Consider the following 21,304-nt stretch of genomic DNA (forward strand, 5'->3'; position numbering starts at 1 on the left):
TTCCCTTACAATATAGGATGGATCAAGTCATGGTCTAGGTGATTTAAACAAAGACCAATCTCATTCATGCACATAGTTTCAATGACTGATTTATAAAGCAATGAATATCAAATCTAGTCTCCTTGTACCTCTCTATCCTGAACTTAAGATTTAAGTAGGCTCAATCAATTGCCTGCTGAGCATTGCCAGTGGTATGTAATCCTTCCTCACATACGTCAAATTCAACAGATCTAATACCAAATTCATCATCGCTCTCATCTTAATGTACCTCACATAATTCATATCTGCTTTTGGTGATACCATCTTGAATCCCCCTTTTCTATTATTCTCCCATACCCCATCGCCAAGAAGTATCAGTACAGCCTCTGACACCTCTACTCTCCATTTCCTTCTCTCTAGTCCTACTGCTGCTGTCTGGGTTCAGGACTTTGCCACTCTACTGGATTTGTCAGTCTACTGGATTATTGCACCCTCTTGTTTTATGATCTGCCTGACTTCATGTTCTCCTCCATCTTTCACTTGGTGATTGTGAGATTTCCATAACACAAATCCAACCAAATCTTGCCCCTGCTTAAAAGCTTGCCGATGGTTTTATTATGTCTACCGGATCATGTTTGAATTGATCAGTAGGCATCTACCTGGCTCTCCAAAGGTTTCTTTTCCTACTTCCACTCACGTACCCTGGACCCCAGCTATGCCATATTACCTCTCCCCAGCACATTTCTGACTTTCCTTATACCTCTGTCTTGGCTTCAGATGGCTTCACTTGATACCTGTTCCCTGCTTGTGAATACCTACTTCTTTCAGTTGCAGCTCAAATGTTACCTCCCCTCTCTATAGTTCTCCCTAATGTCTATAGGTAGAACCAAAACTTCCTGTTTCTCTGCTCCCATGGTCCCAGAGTTGTCTATAGTTCTGTAAATACACTGAAAACAGCTTCCGTCATAAGATATTGTAATTATTGGTTTTTCAGAAATAAAACAGGCTTGGGGATAGGGAGAAGATCTTATCCACTCTCCCACCATCCTACACACTTTGCATAGTATTTAGCACTTAGTTGGTTTTCAGTGAATACTCAATGAATCTGTAATTCATTAAGAAATTCATTTAATTGTTCAGCCCCTATATTTGGCCCAAGGTTTTTGGTGATGAACCTGCAAGGCCTGGCCCTGGCCCTCATGGGGCCTACCATCAATGCTTAGAATGGTGGGAGACACCTATAAATAGATGAAGAATTCTAATGGAATATGGTAAGTGTACAGTTTGAATTTACATTGTCAGACTGCATACAACAGAGGCAAAGAGCATAATCTCTTCTCTAGAACTGGGCTAGCCTGGATTTGGAGATTGGTTTCACCATTTCCTAGTTGTGTTGCTTTAGGCAACTTACCTAATGTCCCTGTGTTTTTCTTTCCTTATCTGTAAAATAGGAATTGTTATAGTCTTTATCTTATAGAGGTGCTTTGAGGATTATAGGAATTAATTTTTTAATGTTTTATTTATTTTTGAGAGAGAGAGTATGAGCGGAGAGGGAGACACAAAATCTGAACCAGGCTCCAGGCTATGAGCTGTCAGCACAGGGCCCGACATGGGCCTCAAACTCATGAACTGTGAGACCATGACCTGAGCCAAAGACGCTTAACCAACTGAGCCACCCAGGTGCCCCTATGAGTTAATATTTATAAAACACTCAGTGTCTGACATATACCAAGTGTTTAATAAATTAAATGAAATCTGGTGGAGAGCACAATGAAAACTAAATTGCTTGGCTTAAGGGATAATGGGGTTAACCTTGTTTCTTCCTTACCACTTCTGATTTTACCTCTCTTAATGACCTTCCCCCTTCCTGTCACTTTAGGTTCAGAGCTTATTTAGGAAAAAAAAAAAAGAGGGAGGCTTACCTACCTCACACACTTGGACCCTCAACCTTGCTCAGGCCCAGTCACCTGTGTGGCAAGGGCTAAGTCCTGGGGCCCTGACTAGTGAGCCTTAGGTGTTTCCCTGTGTTATTACCAGTCTCATCTCTTTTCCATCCCTCTTTGGGAATGGCTTTTAGCCCATCCCTGCCTGCTCTCCTCACAGAAAAGACTGTGGTGGTGGTGGGGGGGGGGCCTGGGACTCGCAGGCAGACATTTTGCAGGGCTTTTGACAACCTCTGGCCAAAAAGGGTCCTTACCCTAGCCATTCCTTCCCTTGTTGCCTCTCTTCCACTGACTCCCACCCTTGTGGGGCTTCTGAGCCCAGTAGCGTCAGGGAGGGGGGAAAGGAGAGAAGAAAAAATCGCTAATAGCCCCTGTAATTATTTTTATATTGCTTTATTTATTTGCCGAGACAACTGTTTTGCCATATTGCTAGAACGTGTGTCTGCCGTCTCAGATTTGGCAGGCCAACTATGTCACTGCTTTAATGACTCCGGAGCCATGTCCCTGAGAGGTCGTCCTAATTGTTCCTGCCTCCTCAGCTCGGTGCCAGGGGTTTTGTCTGTCTGGAGGTTGCGGCTGGCCGGTGGGAAAGGCATGCAGTCTCAAGCACCTTCCCTCTGCCCACTGTCCACCTCCGCTTCTCTCAGATCAAAGCTCTTGAGACCTACTGCCGACCCCAGGAAAAGCTGGTAAACTCTTCCCCTTTGCCAGAGATAGGGAGGGAGATGCACTCAGAGAAGAAGCATGGCAGGTACATGAAACGCTCCATTGAACGGTAGAAGGGCCGGGAGGAACGCTGTGCATCTCCCCTGCCTATTAACTGTCAAGGTCACTGAAACCTTGAGCCTCCTTTGAAAAGTTTCCCAGACCCTTTAGTTGCCAGAGTCCTAATAATTCCTTATATCCGGGAAAGGATTTGTAAGTATGTTCACACACATTTTTTTTTCTTACTTAAAAACCTGGTGAAGTAGATACTATTATCATCCCATTTTACAGATGAAAAAACCAAGGTTAGAGAGATTAAGAAATTTGCTTATAATGTGGGAACCCTGAACTTTCTATTCCAAGCTCATGCTCTTTTCGACAATCTAGGCATGTCTCTTTGTCTTTCCTGTCCCTCCATTCCCAGAAAGGGTACAGATAAGCTGCTACAACAGCCTACCCCTCCTGTACCTCTCTCTCCATTTACGATATTTTCTTTGCGATCTCTAGTGCTCTTTAGCTGTACATGAGGCCTGAGCAGTGGCCTATGCCTTAGATCTCCCTTTCCCCCTCCCAGAGAGAAAGAAAGCTGAAGATCTGATTCCTACTATTGAACTGATGACTGATCCTTGGGTAATGGGCATTGTATGCAGGTTCTACAGAGTTCCTCTTTTCAGCCAGGGCTCAGGCTTAAAGGAACAATGCTCACCTAATGGAGATTCAGACACCAAGGTCAGGTGAACGGACCCGTTTCACTGTCTCCTTACGGAGAAAGGAACGTATTTTAGCTAGAGCTGTCTATTTTCAAATAGTATTCAGCTATTTCAGGGGCAAAGAAGTGTGTAAGGTTCTTGCTCCTGATGTCTGCCTGAAGGGGGCTCAGTCAGTGCTGCTGCCTTTCTGGCTGGTGAGCAGTAGGGAAGTACACATATGAGCAGAGCCCCCACTCCTGGGACAAGTGGAGACCCTCTGTTCTGGGTAGAGGACCAACTGCTCCCAGAGAATACACGTGGGGAGAGCTATGGGTTGGGAGTAGAGGACCTTGGCTTCTCCTTCCACGTTTGTCATTGCTTCGTTGAGTAAATCCCTTTACTACTCAGTTCCCTGCTCCTGTCTATAAAATGCAGTGAAGCTCTCTCAAATATAAAATAAGCATTTGGATTGCACTGTGTACTTTTTCACACAAAGTACTTTGTTTGATCAGAAAGTCTGGTTTAAACTTAGGATGAGGAAACCGGCTCAGGAGGATTATGTGGCAGAGCCAGGATCTAAGCCCAATTGTGTTGGAAGGTCATGCTTCAGCGTCTTTATATGTTAGGTGAAGATAATGATGATGACAATGATGGAAGCCAATGAGTGCTTATCAGAAGCCGGACTCTGTGCTAAGGAGTGTTACTTAATCATCACAACATATCAATAAGGACAGTACTCTTCTTATCCTCAGTTTAGAAATGCAGTGCGTAAAATGCTGAATGAGAAAGTGCTTTGGGATGTGCTTTCCTCAGTGCTGTCTGATTGCAAACCAGTCCTCTGCACCATTTTAATAGGCTCACCAGATGAGCCTGGTAGCCTCCAAGGGGAATGCACACTTGTCTGGGTCCCAGGTCAGAAGGTCAGGCCAGGATGGGGAAATGCCTACAGGAGACCCTCCTTCACCAGCAGGAAGGTGGGGTGTGCAGCATCCTCAGCCCTAACCTGTTGTTGCGTGAGCTGAGCTGCACACGGCCAGCGAGCTCAGCGGGCACCTGTTCGGGAGCACCTGTTGTTCCATTTCTTCCTTGCCACCTTGACTGTTAGCCAAAGCATTTATTTCTTCCGTCTCCAGCCTCTTCAAGCAACTAGGGAGACACATCCCTTTCCCCAGTCCCTGTTCTGCCTTTGGTTTGCCCAGACAGGAGTTGACCTGTTAGCCTTGTCACTTTACCTCTGGAGTCTCAAGGGAACCAAATCTAACACACCAGCTGTAAGAGCATTGTATTTGGATCTGTGCCGGGACACCATAAAGCTTGTGCCCTGTACCTCATAAATTAAGAGATTTTATTGCTGGGCTCGTGGAGTTTTGCTAGGCACTCAATCCACCTCTAGCACTAGCCCCCATCCTTCAGCAGTATCATTCTCTGTCCATAAAAGTCATTCTCTGTCCATAAAAAAGAGTTTGTGTTCCTCTCCAGACCTTTCCAGTGTATTGTCTGTCTGTTATCATGTTGCGACGAGATTTCAGGGAAAGGTATCCAGAAATGTCAGGGAGGCTGTGCCATCATGCAAACCAGATACCACACCAGACAGGATAAAGATGAGCACGTTTCAGAGTCTGATGACAAGGTGGTGGTTTCGAGGACAGGAAGGTGTGGAATCAAGCGGTTGCCGGGGTTAACCTTGCATTTTCCAAGACTTTCAACACATTTTCAAGTCCTGAAATACCTCAAGCCTTCATTTAGGTTGCTCCTCTCAGGCTTTTGAGTACCTGTAGAGAAAGTCACATTGGCTGTGCAGATTGGTGCCATCAAGTTCTCATCTTCTAAGTTCTGCCAAGCCCATGGTGCTATTCTATGCACGCTTCTTTTTTTTTTTTTAATTTTTTAAAGTTTCTTTATGTATTTGGAGAGAGAGAGAGCACAAGTGGGTGAGGGGCAGAGTGAAGGAGAGACACAATCCCAAGAAGGCTCCACACGCCATGAATGCAGAACCTGACGTGGGGCTTCAACTCACAAACTGTGAGATCATGACCTGAGCTGAGATCAAGAGTTGGATGCTTCACTGACTGGGCCACCCAGGCGCCCCTACCCGCTTCTGTGTGTTTTTTTTTTTAATTTCTTGGGTCGTCTTCCTTTTGAAAGTCCCATAGATGGGGATCCATCTTGTTGCCCTCCTGCCCCCCCCCCCGCCTCACAACAGAAAAGCTTGTCCCGTACCTCACAGAGAAAAGTCTTTGAGATGTTAACTTCCTCCACTCCGTGCCAAATCATATATTTGTATCCAATTTCATTTTACTTTTGGAGGTGTTTCTATTCCTTTCTAAGACTGATCTCTGCACCTCTGCTCTTGATCCTCTACCTCCTACCTCCATTTGTTTCTCAGATGCTTAATCTTCTTCACTCAATGCTCCCCTTATCAACCCTTGAATGTGTTCGAGTGTCATCACCCATAATAAAAATTCTCATTCAGTCTCCATTTGTATCGTTTTTGTCTCCCGTTCCTTTTGCCACCCATCACAGTTGAGTTTCTGTCTCCATGACTCATTTCTACCACATCAGAACATTAACAGTAGCTAATATCTATTAAGTTCTTACTATGAATCAGGCACTGTGTTGGGCACATTATATGAACAGTCTTCTTCGATTCTCACAACAACCCTCTGACCTACTATCGTAAGCTCCATTTTACCCACAAGGGTGGTTAGAGCTTTTGAATGACTTATTCAAGGTTACATGGTCCAGTGAGTGATAGAGCTGGGATTTGAACAGAGGTAATCTGACATAAGAGCCCATACTTTAACTCAGTTACTCACAGACTTGTTCTGTAAAGGCCTAGGCAGTGAAGCTTTTAGGCTTTGCATCCCACATGGTCCCTGGTGCTACTGCACAGCTCCATTCTTGTGGTGTGAAAGCAGCTATAGACAATATGTAAATGAATGAGAGTGACTGTGTTTCAATAAAACTTTATTTATGGACAATGAAGTTGCAGTTCCTGTAATCTTCACATGCTATAAACTATCCTACTTCTTCTTCGGAGTTTTTTTCAGGCATTTAAAACCATGAAGACCATTTTTAGCCTGCAGTCTGTACAAAAACAGGTGATGGGTTGTGGTTTGCTGACTCCTTCTCTAACCATGCCATTATTCAGGGCTTGTCGGAATATCAAATCCAATGGATTAGCTCTTAATGCTGTTGATACAACCCACTTTTTTTCCTCCCATGATTTTGAAGGCAATACTCACTTCCAGTTTTCCTTCTACCTTTATAAATCCATTAGTCTCTTCTGAGAGTCTCTTTTCTCCCGTCTACCTTTCAAATGTTGGTATTTCCCAGGATCAATCATTGACTTCTTTCTTTCTTTCTTTCTTTCTTTCTTTCTTTCTTTCTTTCTTTCTTTTTTTTTTTTTTGTTGCTCTGGTAGAGTAATTGATCCTACTTCCATGACTAACACTGGCTGTTAATGTAATAACTCAGAGCATGGGCATCTGAGTTTACTTTCCTGGGTTTAAATCCTGGCTCTAATAGATACTACCTGTGTGACCTCATGGGGTTGTTGTGAAGGTTAAATGATTTATGATTTGGAAAATTCTCAGAACCATGTTGTTAACATAATACATGTTTAATAAAATATTCATTATCATCATGTTATTATTGATTAGATATAGGCATCCTAATCTATATCTCCAGCTCAGACTTCTCCTTCGAGTCCTACACCTATACATCTAATTGCCTGTTTAACATCTGTAACTTAGATGTCCTGCTGGCACCTTCACTTCAACATGTTCCAAACTTAATACATCATCTCTCTCCCACTCCCAACCCCCCCAATGCTAACCTGCTATTTTCTTCCATACTTCCTTATTCTTGTTAGCAGCATCACTGTCCACTCAGTTACTTAACCGAGAAAGCTGGGAATCTAGTTTAATGTCAGAAAAAAAGTGACATGAGACATCCAGCTTTAAAGCCAAGAGGAGAATGAACATTTTAAATCCCCCTCAGTGGGGATTTGAGATTAGCTATGCAATTGATTTGAAAAATTTCCTCTCTCCCCTTTCCTAATCTCCTCCCCTTTATTCCTGCTAGAATGATCTTCTCTCTCTCCTTTAAACGTGATGTGTCCATTTCTAACTCCTTACCTTTGACCACACAATTCCTTTCATCTGAAAGGCACCCCCCCATATATCTCCAAATGCCATTCATCACTCAAGAGCTAGAACAACCATGAAGTCATCTTGACTTCTCTCATCAACAAGATAAGGTATATTTTGGAATTGAGAGCTTATATTTTTAAAATGAATTTCACTATTACATATGTCATACTTTACAAAACCTTTTGTCACAAGTCTATAAGTCATACTGTTTCAACTGGATTATAAACATCTTAGGTTCACAGAGCATAGGATGTTCTCTTTTGTGAATTCTCCATAGTGTCTCACACAGGTCCCCTTTTGCCTTCAATCACTCTTTCTCTGGCTCCTCTCCCTCCAATAAACATAGGCCACAAAGTTCTACTTTAACTATTCACTTTTATCCTTCTTTTGACTGTCTCTCTTGGAGGTTTTTAAATCCGTTTTTAGAGATAATTTTTGTAGACCTATATCTATGACTTCCCAAATTTTCATTTCATTTACTAACCTATCTCTTGAGCTGCAGTCCCACGTCTCAAAGTTTTTGATGGATGTTTTCATGAGGATGTCTTGCCTGACGTCAAACTTAATACTATATTGAAATCTTAACTCATCATCTTCCCATCTCACCCCACCTTCACATGTCCTTATGGCATCATCATCTTCTGTCACCTGGATAAAACTTGCAGTCATCTTTGACTACTTTCATCACACATATACAGTCATTCACTATAGTATATCTACCGTCCCCTTATGGTATCTTTTACACCCCATCCTTTTCAGGTCCATTATAACAACAACCATAATAACAACTCTAGCAGTTAACATGTAATGAATGTTTGCTATGGCTGGGCACTGGGCTAAGTGTTTTATATTTATATTTTATATTTTCATCTGCATAGCATTATGAAGTAGGTATTCTTAGTATCTTCTTTTCATAGATGAGAAAACTAAGGCTCAGAGTGGCAGAGTGAGAATCACACCAAAATGGGTTTGGACTTAGCTTCCTTACTTAACCACAGTGCTACTTACTCCTCGTTCCTAGATTTCTATAATTGCTTCCTAACTGCCATGCCTTCTATTTCTTGCTCCTCCACCAATCGTTCCTGTAGACCGTTTCCAGAATAATCATCTCCAAACATTGCTACCATTATTTCATTTCTCATCTCAAAATCATTTGCTATCTCCCTTTTATTCACTGAATTAAATGTAGTCATAGCCCAACATATCAGGCCCTCCACACTCTTACCACAACCTAACTTTCTAGCTCTGTCTCCTGGAAGCATATACCTCCGCGAAAGGATCCAACCACAGTGTTCTACTCAGCCATATCATGATGTCATGTCTGCTCCTATCATCTACTCACTCCTGACCCTGTTGTGAGTTCCTAGAGGGAAAAGGATGGGTGTGCATGTTCGTACCCCACAGTGCCTTCCACCTAGTCTACACGTAATGAATATATGTCAAATGTTTGACAGTAGGGACTCAGTTACCACTTGGAGATTGTTTAATTACTCCTTCACACTCTCCTCTTTCTTTCTTTACCAATAGTGTTCTCATTTTCTATTCCTTAGCATAATTACCCTACAAAAATGTAAAAATCCTCTTCTCTGCAGTACCAACATCTTAGGAAAACCATGTCATCAGCTTTTTCCTCTGTTTATCCCGAAACATACCTTCCCGTCAATCTTTCTTCATTGCTTGCAAGTTATCATTAGACTAAATTGTACTAATCTAGGAAAGGTTTCTGGAGATGACCGCTGTGTGAAGATGATAGCACAGCCTATAGCATAAAGTCCTCTGGTGGATCTTGAGGTGAAATATTTTATGTAAGCTGCAGACTTTTAGGCCATGTTCAGCACTGGTCAGGGCCCCCGAGTGACTGTATCTAAGAGATGGCAAGGGAAGTGACAACTAGGAGGCTTAGTTCCAAATGCAGATATTATAAATCTCCAGATGTTCTTACATCCAAGAGAGAAAGCATTCTCATTTTTTACTGAATCTTTTTTAGTTTAGCTTATTTGTTTGTGTTTTAGATCCTTGTTGCTTTCTGGGCATTGCCACAGATTAGGGACCACAATGGCGAGGGACAGGATGGAATGCCTTTATAGTTCAGGAAGATCATGGTGTTTTATGTTTAGGCAGAGATTTCATTTATTTATAAGGATTGTTTGTAACATCTTCTCAGTGGTTCCAGTCATCCAAAGTAATATTTATCAAACTTTTTGACAGTAACCCACACAAGAAAAACATTTTACATTGTACCCAATATACACGCAAACCTGTGCACATGTACACACATACACACACACGTACGTTACTGAACAAAAGTGTCATTAAACAATGTCCACTCTTACTATATGTGATTCACATTTTTCTCTTTTTATCAATTTAATTTAAAAACAGTTGTGGTGAACTGCTAATCTGATTTCAAAGTACATTAATGAATCATTGCCAACATTTGAAAAACACTGGTTTAAAGGATGGAAACAAAAAGAGATGATAAGATGTTCTGTTTTGTGCTACTAGAAGGAAGTATACATTGCATGCAATTGACAAACTGGCAAGGAACAGTTCTTAAGCCGCAGCTAAAGACCAAAGTCCATAGCAGGGATAACAAAAATAATTAACTGTGGTGTATTGATTTTGTTAGCAGCTTTACACAATTCTTTGTTTAAAATTAAACTTGTAATTTTTGCATGTGTGTGTGTGTGTGTGTGTGTGTGTGTGTGTGTGTGTGTGTTGTGCCTTTTGCTGCATAACATGCTACCCAACTATATGGTAGTCTATTTCGATGTTTACAAGGATGGAAGAGTTCCACATTCTTCTGCAAATTAGATAGAAAGCTGTGGCGCTTTTTCAAAGATTATTCATAAATAAGATATTGAGATTATTTATTTGAACCTATGATGCCTTTATTACTACATGGAATAATACTAGCTACCTTTCATGAATTTGCTATGGTTTTTTTCCCCAGTGAGGGCTATACGACATTATTGAAGCATTAGGGTTATATAACGTACAGAGTATTAAGGGGAGCATCATGGGGCCAAGGGGACTGTACAGTATTTTAGAAACTGGGTATAGTCACCAGTTGCTCGGATAACTGATTGGCTCAAAGATCTCTCCCTTAAACAGATGTTAGTTCTTCCAAAGTTGCATTGTAGTGAGAATGCAACAAAAAGACAAGACAGATTTGAGCTGTAGTTTGAGAGATTTTGTGATGCTGTAAAGATCTTTCTGAACATCAATTCATAGTTTCTTGCATTTGCATTCAGAAGTTCTTGAGGGGGAAAAAAATAAGGAACGGGTGGCAACCAAGTAGATGGTACACAGTGCAAGCAAGCTTTTTCACTGAATACCCTTTGATATATTTTCATTAAACATTTTTTAATGTTTATTCATTTTTGAGAGACAGAGAGACAGAGCAGGAGTGGAGGAGGGGCAGAGAGAGAGGGAGACACAGAATCCGAAGCAGGCTCCAGGCTCTGAGCTGTCGGCACAGAGCCCGATGCAGGCTCGAACCCATGAACCGTCAGATCGTGACCTGAGCTGAAGTCGGAAGTGTAACTGACTGAGCCACCCCAATGCGGGCCTCAAGCCCATGAACCGTGAGTTCATGACCTGAGCAGAGATCAAGAGTTGAATGCTTAACGGACCAAAATACCAAGGAAAACAAAAATGACAACCAAAAGAGCTTTCTGACAATGAGACAGTACAATGTAGGCCAAGGGAGAAATGCAAGATTTGTAGGAAGAAACTGGGTGTTCCAAACCTGCCTCCACCATTTACTAGCTGTGCAATACTGGGGAATACCACTTAACATGCCTGATCCTGTCTCCTCATCTGTTAAATGGGAGCATAGCTATATGGACCCTGTAGTGAAGATTATTTAAGATAACATATTTGTAGCACTCAGCACATAGAAGATTGTGGTAGACAGGATAATGGCCCTCTAAATATGTCACCACAGCCCCAGAACCTGTGAATGTGTTAGGTTACATGGTCAAAGGGATTTTTTTTTTCAGATGGAATTAAGGTTGATAATTAGATGACCTTCAAATAGGGACACTATCCTGGATTATCCAGGTGGGCCCAGTGCCCTCACGTGGGCTCTTAAGAGCAGCAGGAGAAGGCGGAATAGTCAGAGAGAGATGCAAAGGAAGAAGAGGTAGGACAGATTCAAAGTGTGAGGGGCACTCAACCTGCCCTGACTGGCTTTGAAGTTGGAGGAACTGGGCAGTGGATCAAGGAATGTGGGGGGGGGGGCCTTCAACTGACAAACAGCAAAGAAATTGGGACTTCACTCCTACAACCACAGGGAAGTGAATTATACCAACAACCTGAATGAGCAAAAAAATGGATTCTCCCCTAGGGCCTCCAGAAGGAAATGCAGCCCTGCTGACAGCTGATTTTTAGCCCAGTGGTCCCCATGTCCAATCTCTGACATGCAGAATTATAACAATAATATATTTGTATTGTCTGAAACTGCTAAACTTGGGGTTGTTATGGCCATGATAGAGAACTTATACAAAGATGTTCAATTATCAACAGCAATTGCTATTGTTAATTTAGGGTGATCATAGAAGTCCCAGAAATTAGTGATTTACATTGTCTATTATAAGATTATTGATGATGCACTAATGGGATCCTCTTGAAAATCAATGGATGTTGGGCAACCCCAGTTCGAATCGAAGCTGTGGGTCTCAAACACACCAAAGGTCTGGGACCCAAAGGTAGCATATGCCAGTGAATTAAGTTTCTGGAGAATCAAGTGCTTAGTGGTTTTATTGGAATGTATGCAATTTATTAAAATGTATAGAATTTTTGGAATTCATAGGTGCTATATCTATCGTATTTTACAGGTGAGAATATAGAGCCGGTAGAGAACATTGTGGGCTGGGAGGAGGTAGGGCATTTCTCATTCTTCTCACCTGTAAAATAGTGATAGGGATAGTGTTTACTTAAGTCATTATGTCTAAAATGAATAAGTTACTTGCTTCCTTTGAGCTTCGGTATTGTCCATAAAATAAAGATGATAATGTACCTGTTTTATGCAGTTGTCCTGTGGGTTTAAATGAGATACTGCACGTAAAATGCTCGCCACATAACATAGCACCTTCTAAGTGTTAACTGTTGCTGTTGGGCTGACCTTTGTAAGATGTGTTGATAAGGAAAGGTATTATGTAATAATACGTCATTACTTTCTGAGGGAAAAATCAGTGTAGCTCAGGTGGAGATTTATATATAATATTTTTGTTCCTTTGGTGGACTCAGATGTAAAAAGTTTCTCTTTTGAGTTTCTCTGCTATGCCTTGACCTACATCGTTTATTTAATTAAAAAAATTTTTTTTAACATTTATTCATTTTTGAGAGGGAGAGAGACAGAGCATGAGCGGGGGAGGGGCAGAGAGAGAGGGAGACACAGAATCAGAAGCAGGCTCTAGGCTCTGAGCTGTCAGCACAGGGCCCCACGCGGGGCTCGAACTCACGGACCGTGAGATCATGACCTGAGGCGAAGTCGGACGCTCAACCGACTGAGCCAACCAGGCGCCCCTACATCATTTTTTTTTAACCCAAACCATTTGACACCTACCCTGTGAAGTAAGGGTTACTATTCACCCATTTTACAGATTGGTATCGGGCAAAAAATCCGGCAATATTTAGTTCTGCCCCTGGAATGCTATTTCAGGCTTGATTTTTTCACAGTTGCTTCACTGAAGGGTGTGTGTGTGTGTGTGTGTGTGTGTGTGTGTGTGTGCATGTGTTTGCCTACTGTATGTATTTGCAAATATGCAGAAAGAGCCTCACTAGTAACTTTCTACCTTCATAATTTTGAGACATGCCATATAGAATAGGGCTACTTCTGACTTCCGTCTTATTTTATGGAGTGATTTTGTCAGGAACACCTTTAATTCTTTCTGAATAATATTTGTTTGGGGGCTCTCATTCTTTTGAAATTTATTTTACTTTTGGGTGTCTGTGGAAAGCCCAGTGCGATTCACGCCAATTAGGAATAGAGGCTAGGCACCCAAGACATCACATCTAGTGATTAGTTGACTAGCAAACTAAAATTATTGACCAAGTCATATTAATTATAATGATATTTTCCATGTATTGATTGTTCACAATATGCCAATGTCACATAGTGTCTCATTTAATCTCCATAACAACTCAGGGTCAGCAGGTACTATTATTAATCCCTTTATACTGATGAGGAATCTGGGGCGGGGAGACAAAGTACCTCGTACGAGTTTACATAGCTAGTTATTTGTGGGCAGGATCAGGAATTGAACTCAGGTCTGTGTGAGTCCCCAAGTCCAAGTCCTCCTGGTAAGGAGAACAGTCTTATGGTCTGACTCCCCTTAAATCAACTCTCTTGCCCACACTTAAGGCTTTTACACTGGATAATGGGAGAAGTGGACCTAGGGAAAGTTTATATTTTAGAGTTTTTTAAAAAAGTGATAAGTCACTTGAATTGTCCCTGTGTGCCCCGTAGATAATGGTTTATTTTCCAATGACTTTCAGATGCTTTTTGGGATAAACTCTAGTCCAGTGCCTCTCAAATCTTAACATTTGAACAAATCACTGGGGAAACTTCTTAAAAATCAGATTCCAATTTATTAGGTCCGAGGAAGAGTTTAAGATTCTGTACTTATAAATACCTCCCGGGCACCAGGGTGACTCAGTCAGTTAAGTGTTGGACTTCGGGCTCAGGTCATGATCTCACAGTTCATGAGTTCGAGCCCCGCATCGGGCTCTGTGCGGACAGCTCGGAGTCTGAGGCCTGCTTCAGATTCCGTGTCTCCCTCTCTCTCTGCCCCTCCCCTGCTCGTGCTCTGTCTGTCTCTCCCTCTCAAAAATAAATAAACATTAAAAAAAATAGCTCCCGGGGGATGGTGGTGCTACTGGTGTGGGGATCACACTTGGAGTAGCAAGGCCCTAACCTGCTCCATCCCAGCCTCTTCTTACTAACCTTGTGATAGCCTCATGACAGTGTAGAAGTTCTTCATATCATCCTTCTGGATTATAACAGACGTGTTTGCATTGGCCTATTTTACAGATCGTGGGGGGAAAAACGCAAAAAACTGGGGTGGGATTAATTGAAACCAGGTATCAAAGCTAAAGAATGGAGGTAGGAAAAACACCCTACCCCCCCCCCCGAAAACCTTCCTTCTTCTCATACTCTACTATAAAAACCATCTGCCTTGTCTTTTCTGCTTCTTTTGTTTTAATTTCTCAGGAAGTGTGTGAATGTGTGTGTGTGTGTGTGTGTGTGTGTGTGTGTGTGTGTCTGTGTGTCTGTGCCTGTGCATGTGCATGTGCATGTGTGTGTCTTGGGGGCACGTGGTGGGTGAGAAGGCAAGTCACAAGGATATGGCAATAAACATGGTAAACATAATCGTGGCACAAAAGTGGAGGGTTGTGATCTTGGTAAACTTGGTTTTAGTTTCCTCTTTGACTTCCTGGAAAGATCTTCGGAGAGCTTTGGGGAATTTATTCAGTCCTAGCAGGAAGTCTTGGGTTCTGGTTGGGGCTCTGTCGCTAGCCACCTGTGTGATTTTGACAAGTCATTATCACCCTCTGGGCCTCAATTTCTCCATAGGTGAAATGACAGCATTGGCTCCTGCTCCCATCCCTGTTCATTTCCCACTATGGGCTTTTGAAAAAGCTGGGACAATTGCATTGGCTACCAGCATTTGAGTAGTAACTCCACAATGAGTGATGGCGAACCAAACCTTGGGAATTTGCAAAGTTCCCCGGACCCAGTGAACTGTGAATTTTTTGCTTGGCCCCACCAGCTTTTATTTATTTATTGAAATCATCTGCTATCGCTCAGTGGTGCACGCCGCACACATTTGTTTAGGATACCACAGCCAGATCATTCAGGCCTCATTCTTTGCAGTCAGTATGGGTCTGTTGGTCTCAGTGCTCAAAGGAGTTGAGAGAGCCATCAACAGGAAAGCTCCCGTGAGTTTTGGAAAGAATGACAAATCTCAGCTACGAAGCTCTGGATTCAGTGGCTAGCCTCAGCTTAGCCCTGATCTACAACAGAAGACTGCAATTTCTCCCTAGAATGAGGCATCATTTCTGCCAGAAGGATGCAAACTTTGTGATACCCCTCCTTGAAAACCTGGAAAATGACCAGACCAGGTTGGGCTGGTTTAGACTACAGGGCGCTTTGGGGAGAAAGTTCCTGCCCCTCTCATTCCGCACCAGCTAACTAGAGGCTTCTGAACAGCTTAGTGTACTTAGCTAAAAACAAGCATAAAGCAGGCAGAAATGTTTTGGTCCCTCTCTTTCAGTGATGGAGCCACGGCAAGAAGCAAATTGGAATATTTGGAAGCAGGCTGGAAGGAAATAGCATGACACATTTGAAATATCCATTCGATAATTAAGCACCTGAACGGCTTGTAGATTGGGATTTAATATGCGAAGGGGTGAAATGGGATGGTAAAAGTGAAAATGTACTCCAGTGCTCCCAATTCTCTGGTTCTAAGGAATTCTATCATTGTTCACTCAGTGTTTACAAAGCAAGTCATAGGCAGTTTTACCGTGCTTCACATCGGAATCAATTTTCTGGACTAATTCCATCCTCAGCTGAGCAAAAGAAAGCAAACACCTGGATGGTTTTCTTTCCATGTGTTTCAAAACATCTTTGGGTTCTCTCCTAACCCTCTTCTCTTCTTCCCTACCATATCTTTAATTTTTTGGCCCACCCTTCTCTAAGCACGTATGGTCCTGCGTGTCATTCGGGTAGTTAATTCTAGAAAGCATGGAATCATAGGACTGTTGCTCTTATAGTTGGCAGATATTTGGTGCAGGTTTCTATGTTGGAGCATGCACCAAAGGCAGGGAACCTGTGTCAACACAGCCAGGGACTGCATCGGTTCTGTATCCCTGCACTACCCACCTCCATGTCCTTTGAGTAACTGTGGATCAGGACCCACTGTGGCAGTCAGATATACACATCACCAAGAACAGAGCAGAGACCTGTACCTTCCTTAGGCTGCATCCCTGTAGACACTTTCAGTTCTTCCCCAAGTATGAAGCTGCCAGTTCTTTCCTACCTGTCTGCAACCTGGTCTTTGCTATTTATGGGGAAGTATAATTTTAACCTATCTAAGAAGATATTTGCTTATGATTGCCTAAAACAAGTAACAGCATGGGCACCTTTTCAGATCCTACTTGAGTACTCCTCATTCTGTTCTGTCTCTAGGCTCTAGGCAGGGAGCATTAGGATAAATTGCCCAATGCAATGTAAACAGTTTCACTTAATGCAGAATCTGTTTTTCTCATTTGCTGAATTGGAAGGAGGTAATTCATTGTATTCTGGTAATATAGTAATAAATAGAAAGTTTAACAGAAGAGCCTGGGTGCTTTGGAAGCACAAATTCAAACATTCCCCTCTTTGCTACAGCAGCACAGAGCCCGATTGCATGGGGTTGATCCGGGTCCTTGAAAAAATACACACACACACACACACACACACACACACACACAGAGTGTGTGTGTGTGTGTGTGTGTGTGTGTGTGTGTGTGTATGATACCACTTTAGGAAAGCATCACACACACACACACACACACACACACACACACACACCGTGTGCATTTATATATATAGTAAAACTCCATGAAAGCAGCATCTCCAAGAGACCAAAACATAGATTTCAAGTGGCACTCAGTTTTTCCTTCAACCTTGCGAACAGAGCAAAAGCAGCTCCTCTTGACCCTGTGGATTTCCTTTATTCCAGGCTAGATATTGGCTCTGAAACCAATATGCTACTATGTGAATGTATTTTCATGCCTTTTGAGTTAGAATAAGTAGATGTTAAAGTGTGAGTGAAAGGTACCATTTGACATCATTTATATGTCGGTTCGTTAAGAATCTGTGGGAAAGGAGACATGATATAAATCATCTGTACCAAAATACAAACAAAAAAGTCTTAGACCAACAAAAGGCAATCATGAATGCTGATATACAAACTTGCCATATTTGTTAAATGCCATGAAGATAAATACATGGTAATAGACAAGGTCTGGGGGCCATACCAATGTAGTAATTATTTCTTGTTTGAAGTGAGGACTGACAAGCACAATCTCTAAAGGGAACATTATTGATTTGTCTGTGTCTCTCGTATTCATATAATAAACTCGGGTAAAGTTCAGAGATCCTATCTTCTACACTGGTCTCTAGGCTTCAGGCTTTTCATGAGGGAGTGATAACCTTGCTAGCCACTAAGCCATCAGCACATATCTGACCATGGACAGAAACACAGGTTGGCAGTGGGGAAAAAGCCCTTCTCCTAGCCACATTCTTAGAGACCATGGAGAAATACCAGGATTTGTAAATACAGCTCAGTACCCGTGTGTGTTGGGGGGGGGGGGGGAATGATAAAGTCAGTATATGTGTTTGGAGGGAGGGGGGTGTTCCCTTTAGAGCAGAGATCTGACTGATGTCCCCCCCCCCCCATTTGCCTTTCCTAGTGCCTTTAAGGAAGCCAGAAAAATGAATCTGGTCATTTCTTAAGTTTGAAAGATATAAAACAGAAAGAAGGTAAAAGGACTCTCATGAGTTCACCCCAGCTCTCTGTATCTTAAAGTGGCTTTTGGCAAAAGGGCTAGGGTCTTTATTCCCATGCCCATCTCCCAGGAGGATTTTGAGGAAGCCTGGGAGCAGGCTCCCCAGGGAGCTGGATACTTCCTCAGGGATGGAGCAGATCACTGTCCAGGGGGTAGGGCAGAGCTCTGGTTTAGGAGAGCATCCGGAACGAAAACGATGTTTTGGTCATTGCCAAGAGCCACCTTGTCCTAACACCCCTGAGAGCTGTAACCCCATCGCATCTCTCTTCCTGTGTCCCAAAACAATCTGTTGCTGGCTTTGCTCTGCTCCCCACTACCCCAGCCCACAGCCAGCCAGCCAGCGCCTCCCAGCCCTCAGCATCCCAGCACCCTCACTTAACCCGCACCTCGCCACCCCTTATGGCAGTGCTCTCTTGCAGCGAAGCACAGGGCACAGGGCCGCCTGTCGACTTACCCCGGACCGAGCGGTCTGTTCGGATCTGCGTCGTCTGGTGTCCGCGAGCCAAGGCGCGCGGTGCGGCCGCCTTACCGGACTCGGTCTCCGACCGGCGGCGGCGCGCAAACAGCAGCCGCCCGGGACAGCCCCGGGCCTGGAGGCTGCCCAGCAGTGGGCAGAGCAGCACCGGGAAAGGGGCGGGGTGCGGCGAGAGGCGCAAGTGCTGGTCCTACCTTGGTTTTTCTCCCTTCGCTCCTCAGTTATCCCCAAACTTCCCTGTGGCCGGCCGGCCCTCCTCACCTTCCGCCTCCGTCAGCGCCCCCAAACTCTTGGCGCCACCCGCCCCCTGCCGTGTGCTCTCTCGCTTCTCCCCGCTGTCTGACCCCACCTGGGCGGCTCCGAGGGCACGCACGCCCTTCACGGCGCCAGCCGCACAGCAGGAGCAGGGGAAGAAACTGACACGGGGAAACGGACAAGGGGAGCCGGCACGGGAGTGTGAGCGAGAGAGAGAGAAAGAGAGAAGAGACAGGGAGAGCGAGACAGGGAGAGCGAGGCACACAGAGAGAACCGCATTTACACTCTGACATGCACAGACGCACACCCCAGCTCCGGCTGCCAGGTAGCGGCTGGCGGGAGACCCGGCCACCCCTCCAAATCTTTCTAGACTAAAGGGTTCTGTCCCCTTCCGCTGCCGCTTCTGGAAAATGCTATACAACGAAGGGGAGAGAAAAGCAGAGAGGGGTGGGGAGGGGAAAATCGAGGAGGTACGCTCCCTTTCTCCTCCCCACCCCTAGCTCCAAAAATGTCCAACCCTGAGCTCTTCCTTCTCCCTTCTATCTGCTCCCGGCTTCCCTCTGCTCCCGTTCTCTCTTTCTCCCTCCCTTAGGGTGTCTGCGAGCTGCGGAGAACCCGTCGCGGTTGAGGGGTGTGCGTGTGTGTGTGTGTGTGTGTGTTATGGAGGGGGAGAAAGCGGCGGATGGCTAAAGCACCTCTCACCTCCCCCAGCCCCGGCCGGCCAAGGCCTTACACACCCCCAGCTCTCGGCAGGGGCGGGCGGGGCGGGGCGGGGGAGGCGGGGAAGGGGGAGGGAAAGAGGGAGGACGGGGCAGCCTGCAGGGGCAGCAGCTACTGCCTTCTCTGCAGCTCGGTGGCCAGGGGTGGAAGGAAGCCGCAGCCGCAGCCCCAAGTCAGCCCCCGCTGCCCCGTCCCACCGCCTCATCTCTCCCCCCTCGGTACGGAATTTTCTGTTTCGTTCGTTTGCTCTCCCCGGGCCTCCCCCTCCCCTGGGTGGTGGCAGAGACTGGGGCGGGGGGGCGAGCGCGGGCGCGGGTAGAGGCGACCGGAGCGCCTCGGGGCGGTTGGCTTGCAGAGTCTCTTTTTTGCCCCCTTGGCTTGAGTACCCCTTGCTTTGGACAGTGACCCCCCCCCCCACCCCCACCCCTCCCAGCGCAGGCCCGGTGCTGGTGCTGGTGGGGCTGCGTTGGCAGCCACGGGTCGTCCCGGGGGAAGGGTAGTTGAGCCAGTGAGAGCGTGTGCTAGCGGCCGTGGACAGCCGGACAGTGGGACCCTGAGTCGCCAGGGGCTGACCTGGGATCGTCTGGGCTGGCTTCGGTCCTTGACGGGTCTAGTGTAACCCAGTGCGGGCAGCCCGGGAGCTAGCCCAATTTCCCCATTGGTGTCCCTCTCACCCTTAGGGTCGGTCCTGCCAAGACCAGCCTAGATTGAAGCGGGGTGGTGAGTGGGGACGGATAGTGCTATTGTAGGATGAGGGAGTAAGTTGCTTAGTGGTGGCAGTGGCTTCTATGTGTGTGTGTTGGGGGGGGGGGCAGCGTCACCGGACACTTGGGCGACTCTTTGATCTTTGCGCCTTTGTGTCAGGTGAGGCAGCCCCCCCCCCCCCCCATCTCTGACCTTATACTCTAGCGCCCAGAACGCAGACCGTCTTGAACCTTCCCGGGACCAGCCTAAATGCTCCACCCCCACCACAAGCCTGCGACTACTACCTGCAACCTGTGGGCACTCAGGTCCACTAGCTGGCAGCATGTCGTGGCCCGACCCCACAGCCCCAAAGCTAGGCTTTGTCTTTTATTTCCTTCACTACCTTTCTTCGGAAAGGAGGGTGCGAGGCTCTGCCTTTCTGAGCGCTGGGCTGGTACCTGAAACCCTTTTCCCTACCCATTCCCACAGTAATCCGGAGCTCAGAGAATGCTCCACTGTTCTTTCAGCTGTCGCCTGCACGCACGCTCTGAGCCCGAGTCGACCTCCAGAAAGAGCCAGAACCTTCTGCCCGGTCTAAATGGCCAAGTGTTGCATTGCCTTGTCATTGAAGCTGGCGTAGTTATGTCTAGTGTGAACCCTAGCAACTCTCCTAGGCTACCCTGGGAAAGTCCCTCGGGGCACTGAGCAAGACAAGTTTTTCTGTTGTCCTCAGTCTCCTTCACCCTGATGTGGCCCAATATTCTGGAGAGTCTGAAGCTTTGTGTGGGAGCAAGGCATCAGAGAAAAGTATTGCCTGGGGGATGAAGGGTGTGTGTTTGTGTGAGCGAGGAGGGACAAGGGTGAGGCAGAACGGTTCCAGAATCGAGTGATTTTTTTTCATCTACATCATGGCCTAATGTACTTCCTGAAGTGTTTAAACCTTTCTGCCTTTCTCCCTTTCAAAGGGAGTTTTACTGTGGCCAACAACCTCAAATGTACATACAGCCTTTCAGACAAAAGAGGTCAATGTTGCGATTGAGCGGGTCCCTCTTTTGGCTAGAGGGGTGAGTAGGTTATGTGGCTCTGGACAAGACCTTGGGGCATCTCCCTTTCTCTGACCAAAAGGTAGTTTAGCTGAGG

The 21,304-nt window shown here is 45.1% G+C and overlaps 1 protein-coding gene across 1 annotated transcript in view; it reads right to left on the reverse strand.

Moving 5' to 3' along the window:
- The window catches only part of TRPC5 (transient receptor potential cation channel subfamily C member 5), a 265,379-nt gene extending 245,683 nt beyond the window's left edge, over positions 1-19,696 (reverse strand). Inside the window, exon 1 of the mRNA XM_015083806.3 lies at positions 18,485-19,696. The gene's annotated coding sequence lies outside the window, so the exon portion shown is untranslated. The remainder of the gene's footprint in view (positions 1-18,484) is intronic.
- Positions 19,697-21,304: the final 1,608 nt, after the last annotated feature.

This window comes from Acinonyx jubatus, chromosome X (genome assembly GCF_027475565.1).
Source record: "Acinonyx jubatus isolate Ajub_Pintada_27869175 chromosome X, VMU_Ajub_asm_v1.0, whole genome shotgun sequence".
Taxonomy (NCBI): domain Eukaryota; kingdom Metazoa; phylum Chordata; class Mammalia; order Carnivora; family Felidae; genus Acinonyx; species Acinonyx jubatus.